The 8,340-nt window shown below is 42.7% G+C and overlaps 1 non-coding gene across 1 annotated transcript; it reads right to left on the reverse strand.

The window, feature by feature from the left end:
• Nucleotides 1-6,137: 6,137 nt before the first annotated feature.
• On the reverse strand, nt 6,138-6,271 carry LOC141415318 (small nucleolar RNA SNORA48). The gene has a single exon (XR_012440292.1). It is a non-coding gene; the product is annotated as a small nucleolar RNA SNORA48 (small nucleolar RNA).
• Nucleotides 6,272-8,340: the final 2,069 nt, after the last annotated feature.

Raw genomic sequence — 8,340 nt, forward strand, 5'->3', positions numbered from 1 at the left:
TCAAGGACAGATTTTTGTTTTTGTTTTTAGCTAAATGTCGGGGCAGCTTGGCTATGATAGAGCTGCAAAACCCTTGTCTGGATTGGGGTGTCTCAGAGGAAGAGGGAAAGGAATTGAACAGTGAGTGCCTATGGCTTACCAAACACGGTGCCAGGTGCTTCGCATATATTACACCTGTAATCCTTGTAATCTATATACACATAATCCGTATAACCATCCTGAGAGGTAATGACTATTACTCATAGCTTTTCAAGAGAGAAAGCAAGTTCAGAGAGGCTGAACATCTCGCTAAGCTCCTGACTCTAATACCTCACAGTTCTCATTCCACCATGGCCTTGTGGAGCAGCTGGGTGGTAGAAGTGGGCCAGCCCAGGCCAGTGTGATGGGGGTTCTTTCCATTATTTGAGCTGCCTGCAATCTTTCCTATGGACCAGGAAACCAGGGTCATGTGCCCCTTTGGGTGTCTGCACCTGAGACAGGATGGCGATAAGAAAAACGAGGCAAAAGTCCATGGGCTCCTGGGGACAATTTGCTAAGGGAAATGAGTAACCAGAGGAGCACCCTGGGGTTTAGCAACAGTATTGCTGTCAGGGACTTCAGAAAGAGCATCCATAGGAATCTGGGTCCTGTCTCCCTGAGTCCTTCTCTGTGAAACTTACATGTTCCCCTGATGGAATATGGGGAGGGGGGGAATTCAAAGCTCACAGGGGTCTGAAAGGAATGGTGGATGGAAAGTTCCTGGATGTAGATGAGATAAGCAATGGAGTTCCCAAATCACCCAGCAAAGTTCCCAAGGACTTGCATTGTTTTTAATTTCTCCCCTCACCCTCAAACTACAGATTAGTCATAGATCTTTCGAATAATGCTCTATGTCACCAGTGGGTGAATCACAAATTTTCCTTTTCACTCAAATTTTTGAAATTGTTAAATTATTATTAAATTAACATCATCAACATATGCTGGGTGATGAATTGGTAAACTAATATTATGTTTGTTATTTTTCAATGTAAATTTCATACAGGCAGAAAGTGGGAAAATATACTAGTTTATAATTCTTTAAAAACTTATTTGTAAGTTACTTTATTTCATTAAAAAAGAACTCTTTTTGTCTCTTCTATCTCCTCCCCTTTCGGTCTCTCCACCTCTTCCTCTTCCCACGCTCCAGATGCCTTCTTTCCATATGGAGCCAGATCCCTTTTTGTCCCTGTTGTTTGTTGAGGCAAGTCTGTGGCCTGAGTACACTTACCAGAAGGGCTGAAGCTGACCCCAGGTTGGTCCTCTTTTTCCTCTCTGTCCCCCTTTCTTTGCCACACATGGCCTGACATTAAACAGAACATAATTTCTTTTTATGCTAGGGCCAGAGACCAAGCTTTGGCTGGACCAGGCTGCCCTACAGTTTCAATTTGATGAAAGCCAATTACACATTTCCTCTGTTCTGTTATTTCAGCTGAAGCACTATACAGTTGGCTGAATAGGTCCTTGTTACTCACAAAAGGGAGAAATATTTGTAGGGAAGGTAATGAGCCAGTTATGGCTGCACCGTCATTTCTAGGCAATTTCCTGGTAAGTGGCCTTTTGGAGTAGGCTGGTGCTGGAAGCTTCTATGCCCTCATTTCCTGCTTCATGGTTCCTGCTGGGCCCTGCAGGGTCTCATCTGCTCTGAACAAAGTGACCTAGGATTTCTGCTTCTTTGGGAGGAATCTGCACATTTCCCATCCCCCCCCTTTTATTCAGCCACCTTGCTCTTGTTCTTCTTGTACTCCTAAAACAACCATTGAATGCCTGTTACTATTACAGTGATAAATAACACAGATTTGGACCATAGGGCATTTACAGCCTTGAGAGCAGGTAGACTTGTGCAACTCACGAACCCACAAATTTCTGCTTTCTGTGTTCCAAATAAAATAACTCAGAATGCTATCTTATACCATGATCAGGACTCTTGCTTCCCAAATAAAATAACTCAAATCACTATCTTACATCATAATCGGGACTCCTCCAGATGAAAGGGACAGAAAGCTCCATCCAAACTGGCCAAAAGCAAAAAGGGTTTTTATTGGCTCCTATGATGGAAAAATCCACAAGGAGTCTGACTTCAGATGAGGCTTGATCCAGTTTTGCCTTGGCCTGGATTTCCCTTGCTGCTGATCTTGGTCAGGAACTTTAGGATGTCTGCCCCTTGTCCTTTGCTGTCCAAAGCACCACTAATGAAAAATGGTTGTGTGCAGGAGATTTTAATTGAGGATTTGGGGGCTCTGGTATGGTATGGAAAGTATTAAAAAGACTTGGTTTTTTGGCGGGGAGTACTGGAGTTTGAACTCAGGACTTTGTGCTTGCTAGGCAGGCAGGTACTCTACTGCTAAGCCATGCCCCCAGCCCTTTATGTTCTGATTATTTTGGAGACATGGTCTTGCTTTTTGCTCAGGCCAGACTGTTCTGTGATCCTATATTTTACACTTCCTTTTGTAGCTGTGATGACAGGTGTGCCCTACCATGCACAGTTTTTTCCTTTGAGATGGGATCTCATGAACTGCTTTTGACTGAGTTGGCCTGGAACCTTCACTATTCCAGATCTCAGCTTCCCAAGTAGCTAGGATTGCAGGCATGAGTCACCTGTGTGTGCCTGGCTCCAAAATATTTTCCTCCTTCTTCTTTTTGATAGTAGCACTGGGGAATCAAATCCAGGGCCTCATGAATGCTAGGTAAGTATTCTACCACTTGAGCCATGTCCCTAACCCAAAAGATTTTGAAATACTAGCGGTTCTCAGACTTGAGGGTATATCAGAATCATCTAACATTCTTTTTGGTGATGGTACTGGGATTTGAACTCAGGCCTTCACACTTGCTAGGCAGGCGCTCTACAACTTGAACCATTTCACCAGCCCCTAAAATGTGGGGGTTTTAAAACTTTTTTTTAATATTATCTTTTTTTTAAAATGGTACTGGGATTTGAACTCAGGCCCCCATGCTTGCTAGATAGGTGCTCTATCACTTGGGCCACACCCCAGTGGCCTGACATGTTCAATCACAGATTTCTTAGTTTCTGATTCAGTGGGTCGGGGGTGGGTCCAAGAAGGTTCATTTCTACTAAGTTCCCATGCTTTAAGAATCACTATTTTAGACAATTTATCACACGCATGCCAAGGTTTGTCTCAAATGTGCCAGAGGAAGGAGACCAAATTAGCTGTATTAAAAATTATCTCATCTTAGGGATATTTTATAGGAAGTGAAATTAGTTTTGATTTTCTTTTTTTTTAAATTAAAATAACTGTGGTTAAACTAAATACAAGGAAGAAAGAAAGAAAGAAAGAAAGAAAGAAAGAAAGAAAGAAAAAACTCTGCCAAAGAGTCTTTAGATGCTTAACTAAGAGTCAGTTGAAAGTCAGCTGGAAACCAGTTGTCTAAAAGAAGGCTTTGCTTACGGTGTTCATCAGATAATTGCTTGGGCCTTTCCATCATGCAAGGAAGTTCTGTTTCAGTCAGTTTTAAAATAATCTTTCTTTCTTTTTTTTTTTAAACAGAAAATTTAAAATTGAGTGTCAGTTCACACTGTTCTGAGAAAGTCACTGATTATTCCTATCTCAAGCAATTCCATGTTGGGCTGGCAGAGTGGCTCGAGTGGTAGAGCACCTGCTTAGCAAGTATGAGTCCCAAGTTCAACCCCCAGTATGCCAAAAAAAAAAAAGAGAATTTGTTTTTCATGCTGACTTCATCAGTCCTCTTCACCTCATTTCAGCTCCTCTCAGGACCCTGCCTCTTATCTTCTCTTCTAGGGGTAATCCCTTTAAAAGTACCACTCATTCAACAAAAATAATTGAGTACCTATGCACCAAGCACCACGGTTATAGTGATGAATGTGGTGGCCACAGTCCCTGTGGGAAAATTTCTGGAACTTGGTCATCTAAAGCAGTTTGATTCTTTAGTGCCAAGACTTTTCTTTTTTTTTCAGTTCTAGTCTGGGGCTCTCATCTTTTCATAACCAGAGGAGCCCAACGAAGTCACTTTCCTCACCAAAAAAAAAATCGGTTTGTACTGTCCTTAGAGGTCAATTGGCTCAATCTAGAGTCAGCTTCTGTGAAAATATTTTTATTTGTTTTCCTGTTGCATAGGTGAACAGCTGATGAGTATTGTGGGTGAAGTACAACGCTACAGGTAGGGACCAGCTGTAGCTTTCAGTGCCACAAGAAGAAAGAATCTTCCAGGATGAACTATTTCACTCCTGTGTAATGTGATAGAGTGGGAGTAACTTTATAGTCAGACCTGCTGGCTGTATGACCTGGGCTTGTCACTTTGAATTTCAAATCCCTTATCTACAAAATAGAGAAAATAATAATAATAATGGGTTTCAGAGGGCTGTGTAAAGAATAAATGACATCCCAGGAGACTTATTGATAACTTCTTTTCCTACCAACACTCTATCACTGAATCCTGTCCATTTCACCTCCAAAATATCTCAAATGCCACAGTCATGGCTTTATCTGTCCATTAGCCTTTCTCTCCTCGTGATGACATACAGGCCTTCTGGCTGATGACACAGAGTTCATTCCAGCCCCCTCTAGTCCATTTTTCACACAACAGTCAGAGTAGATTTTAAGAAAACAGTTTGGCTGGGTGCCAGTGACTCACGCCTACAATCCCAACTACTCAGGAGGCAGAGATCAGGAGGATCTTGGTTTAAGCCAACCCAGGCAAATAGTTCAAGAGACCCTATCTCAAAAAACAACAACAACAACAACAAAAAAAAACCATCACAAAAAAGGGATGGTGGAGTGGCTCAAAGGTATAGGCACTGAGTTCAAACCCCAGTACCACAAAAGAAAGAAAGAAAGAAGGAAAAAAAGAAAAAGTCCAATGATGTCATACTCCCTCCCTCCCAATTAAAACTTTTTTTTTTTTTGGCAGTACTAAGGCTTGAACTCAGGGCCTCACACTTGCTAGGCACTTGATCCACTCTGCCAGCCCTCCAGTTAAAACTTTTCAGTCCTCTTAGGATAGCCTGATTTATAAAGTCTTTGTTATTTGGCTCCTGTTTTTCTTTCCAAGACCTCCTTGACCAAACTTCAGTGAACATCCAAGTGAAATAAGCTGGTCACAGAAGACAGAAACTGCATGTCACTCATATGAGACACCCCAAACAGTCATTCATAGAATTGAAGAGTGGTGGTTGCCAGGGGCTTGGGGGAGGAAACAGGGACTGTTACTAATCAATGGACATAACATTTCAGTCAAGCAGGAAGATGAGCCCTACAGATATATTGTAAAATAGCGTACCTCTAGTCAACAATAATGTATACTAAACAATTTGTTGAGAGGATGGATGTTGTGTTAAACGTTCTCACCCCCAACTTCAAAAATGAATAAAAGGAAAGCAGGAAGCTGGATGTCTGTCTTTCAGGACTTGACTTCCACCTCTATCTTCCTCAACCTTTCCCCAACCCTCCCCTTTTATTTTTCCAGTACTTGGGATTAAACCCAGGGCCTGGAGTTTGCTGGACATAGCACCTTACCAATTGAGCTATACCCTCAGTCTCCCTCTCCTCTCCTTCCTGGGACCACTCTCTGCTCCCTGCCTTCAGCCCCTTCTCATCTGTTTGCAGTCTCACTCAGGCTTATACTGTGAAACTGCTCTCCTGAGGTTTCCAAAGATGACCTTGCTGATAAAACATGTGGCTGTGTCTAGGTTCCCTGTTAGGTCCTGGTCTGTCAGGCCAGTCATGGTTTGTGTAAGATTTCACACAAAACAAAAGCTTTCAGACAAAAGCAAAATTTTATTCACTTTCCAAGAGAGGAAAGGGGTGGATACTAAGAGTGGTATTACCTCAGAATGAGGTTAGTGCTGGGGTTAATAAGCATTTAAGATGTGGAGGGAATATTCTGCTGACATTTTGTGTTTTGGGTGCTGTTCCAGGAGGTGGCTAGGGTGGTCAGTTTCTCAATGTTTTGCCAAGGTGGTTTATTAGCTTGTACAATCTTTTCTATGACATCATGTAGTGAGAACATGTTGTCAACAATATGAAATGGGGTCTGTTTGAGTTCAGAAAAACAGTTTCTGCAAAACAAAGTCAAATAGCCTTCCTGTCAAACAAAATGGAGTCCCTTACAAAATGGAGTAGGTTAGGCTAATTTTTTTTTTGCCCCCATGTGTCCAAGGCATGAACCAGGCATGGGGATAGACCAAAGCCATGCTGGAGTAAACAAGGGGTTGTTTTGCCCCTGGCTGGTGTGAGATGAGCACCACCAACTTGATGCCACTCTACCCAGGTCAGGGACAGGTTGGGCTAATCTGAGTTGGGCCTTACATTACCTGTAGTTTTAGATGCTACTTTCTTCTTCCTCCTTTTGGTGGCTGCAAGAACACCAAGCTCTCTTATTGGCCTCTGCCTCTCCAACTCCTCCTTCTCATTCTTTGTGTCCTTCGGCAAGCTGCTCAACTTCTCTGTGCCTTGGTTTTGTTATTTTAAAAATGCTTTTGATCTCATGGGATTGCTTTGAGGATTAATTAGGTGAATGTTTATATGCTTGGCAAAAAGTAAGCACCATACAAAGAGGATAACTTATTCTACTTAATGACAAACATGAATGCTTTTGAGAATGAAAAGGATGCTATTAATAACATGCCAGGAGAACAGGTGTGAGCCAGGGTGGTCCTGGGCAAAAGGGACATTTTGGACACCCTATACAACAGTTGCTTTTGCTGAGAAACACTGACTCCTTTAGGCAGGATAAAAGCTAGGCATCCCAGTCTCTGGTACACATCTGTAGCCTTTGCTCTGAGCTATTCTCTCCTGCAAGTCACTTTGCAACTACCTTGGAATCAAGGACTGATTGATAATATCTTTATAAGAGATGGAAGGAATTGTCCCAGGAAAAGGAATAGCACAGCCTCAGCAAGACAGACCACCTGCCAGGTGTCAATGACTTACTATAATAAGGTCCAAACTGACCAATCCTGAGACAATGAGCTGCAGGACCATCTGCTGCCACCTCTGACCACTGGAATCACCTATGCCTGGGACTGTTTAATACTTTAGCATACTGTTCTCCCTCTGCCCCCAATTCTTTGTCTCCTTAAACCTAAAGGTCATGTCTGTTCCCAAAAAAAGGCTGAAGATGGGTTGAAATGCTAACTTTCCTCTTCCCACAGCTGCCTGTGCAGCATAATAAACTTCCTTTCTCTGCCCTCCATCTTGACTTGTCTTTAATTTGGTATGTTGGGGTGAGTAGCCTGACCTGACCTATGGAACTCAAGAATTTGAGCCTAGGGCCTAAAAACATCTTGTAACACTAATTATAAGAGCTCACCAGGTAAATTGATGTCTTTGTTGTTTTCTATTTTCCTGCAGAAATTAGCAGCAAAAGCCCATATGTTTAGTTTTAGGAACAACAAAGAAAGGAAGAACTGGGGAGACAGCAAGTGTCCCACGGGACATGGTAGGACAGCATAAAAGAAACAAAAATGAACTTTCAGCCTTGTTCTGGGTATAGGAAGAAAGGGACGCCTTCCTGCAGCCCTCTGAAGCAGGGCAGCGTGTACTTGGCTGAAGTATTGATTGGTGGGCAGATATCTAGAGATCCAGGCCTCCGGGAGGCCTTGTCTGGGGAGGATTCCTGAGGGAGGCAGCCTGTGCCCATACTAACAGACATGCATTTGCTGTCTGCTCCTGGAGTTTTCTGATTTCTCTCAAACTGTTCAGAAACATGTGGTTCCATTTGCTTCCCCAACAGGGAGTGTTTTTTCATTACCTTAAAATAGTTGTTTTTATGAACTGGGCTGAACACCTGGTGGGCAGGAGCTTTATTGTGTGGTCATTCCAATTTGAGTTTCGTTATTTCTTTTGCTTACCTGGAGAGGGGAAAAGTGCACCTTATAACCACAGTTTTCCTTTTTCTGTTTTCCCAAACAGATGTACCATCAGACAACAGTACCTCTGCAGCTGGACGCATCTGCCTGGAATACCAATTGTAAGTTAAGATGGCAGAGGGGAGGGAGAAGGGAGAGAGCCACTATTCTTATTTTGATATGCTGGAGCCTGTCAATCTGAAAAGGTGCCGTTTAGAGAGATGTGTGCCAACCCCATTCTCACCCCGCCTTCTTTTGGGGAGGGAATAGCGGTAGCAGTGGGTGAGGGAAGGAATAAGACGACAAACTAACACTTAATAACACTTCTATGTGCTAAGCAGTGGATTAGTCATGCATTTCACTTTTAAAAATTCTTTCTTTCTCTCTCTTTTCTGCAGTCCTGGGCATCAAACCCAGGGCCTTGTACATGATAGTTGGGTACTCTACCACTCAGCTACAATCCCAACACCTTCAATTTCATTTACTCTTCCCAACAACTT

This window comes from Castor canadensis, chromosome 12 (genome assembly GCF_047511655.1).
Source record: "Castor canadensis chromosome 12, mCasCan1.hap1v2, whole genome shotgun sequence".
Lineage (NCBI taxonomy): Eukaryota > Metazoa > Chordata > Mammalia > Rodentia > Castoridae > Castor > Castor canadensis.